Raw genomic sequence first — 1476 nt, forward strand, 5'->3', positions numbered from 1 at the left:
TACTGTGTGTAATTTCTAATCATATCTTCATTTCTCAACTAATTAACATACTTATTGTCGATAGTGTAGCTGTGAATCACCATATTACTTTCATCAGAAACTTGTTTTATTTAAATAAAAGTTAATATTCATTGGTCTATTGGTGCTTGGGCTTAATTTAAAACTATTCAGGTTTTCTGCGAGTAAATCGTATGTATTTTCTGATGTTTTGAAATTTCAACACCATAGTGTTGTTGGCGTATTGCTTACCTTTAAAATCAAGAGTAAACTATTGGTAAATCACCTCTGGTTTCTCTGCATCACGTATAAATCTTTCGCCTTTTACTAAAGATTTCCGTGCAGAGGAACTTTATTGAGTTTTATTCTATTTTTTAAAACCTCGTGAATTATCATGAGGCAAATAATCAATTAAAAAGAGAATCATCTTAATCAATACTTTTGTTCCTTGAATAGTTAACCCTACTTAATAGACAGATAATTTTCAAATATACCGATTCTTTTCAAGATCTCACGTTTACGAATACGACATGTTACGCAAGAAAGTATCAAAGAAAATATAATACATACTCCAAGTATTGAAATACACGCCATCGTGTCGGGATTCAATATTTCGACATTAATTATGTCATTTTAAGGAATCATGTTACACAATAAGCGACATGTTTAAAATAAAACATTTTGCACGTGTAAGGATAAATAGAATCTTACTGTGTGTAATTTCTAATCATATCTTTATTTCTCAACTAATTAACATACTTATTGTCGTCAGCTGTGAATTATCATATTACTTTCATCAGAAACTTGTTTCAATTAAATAAAAGTTAATATTTATTGGTCTATTGCTGCTTGGGCTTAATTTAAATTTATTCATGTTTTCTGCGAGTAAATCTTATGTATTTACGTTGACTAATACGACATGTTACGCAAGAAAGTATCAAAGAAAGTATAATACATACTCCAAGTATTGAAATGCACGCCATCGTGTCGGGATTCAATATTTCGACATTAATTATGTCATCATCAGGAACCATGTTACGCAATAAGCGCACATGTGAACCAATGGGAAAGCTGCAGTGTAAAGACGCAAAAAAAATAACAAAATTGTCACTTGAACACAACACACAGTGTTGTTCTGCGTGTCTTGCTTTTCCTTCAGTTTCTCTTGGTTCTCGTTGTTCTTTGTTTAATATTCACTTAGAGTACAAATACAAGTGTTGAATTCGGTGTACAGAAAGTTCGGTTTCATTCTGTAATAGACGTTTTCTAATTGTTGCATGAAATTTAAAAAAAAAAATAATGCACAAATAAATGCTAGTATATATTATATAAATATATATAGGCCTAATGTTAATTTTATTTTTGGTTTAAAATAAAACATTTTGCACGTGTAAGGTTAAATAGAATCTTACTGTGTGTAATTTCTACTCATATCTTCATTTCTCAACTAATTAACATACTTATTGTCGATAGTGTAGC

General features: G+C 29.9%; 1 non-coding gene across 1 annotated transcript; it reads left to right on the plus strand.

The window, feature by feature from the left end:
• Positions 1-280: 280 nt before the first annotated feature.
• LOC117100650 lies at positions 281-398 on the plus strand. Its single transcript, XR_004444149.1, has one exon. It is a non-coding gene; the product is annotated as a U5 spliceosomal RNA (small nuclear RNA).
• The last annotated feature ends 1078 nt before the right edge of the window (positions 399-1476 follow it).

This window comes from Anneissia japonica, unplaced genomic scaffold (assembly GCF_011630105.1).
Source record: "Anneissia japonica isolate Jap-2015-1 unplaced genomic scaffold, ASM1163010v1 scaffold288133_len202418_cov178, whole genome shotgun sequence".
In the NCBI taxonomy this organism is placed as follows: Eukaryota; Metazoa; Echinodermata; class Crinoidea; order Comatulida; family Comatulidae; genus Anneissia; species Anneissia japonica.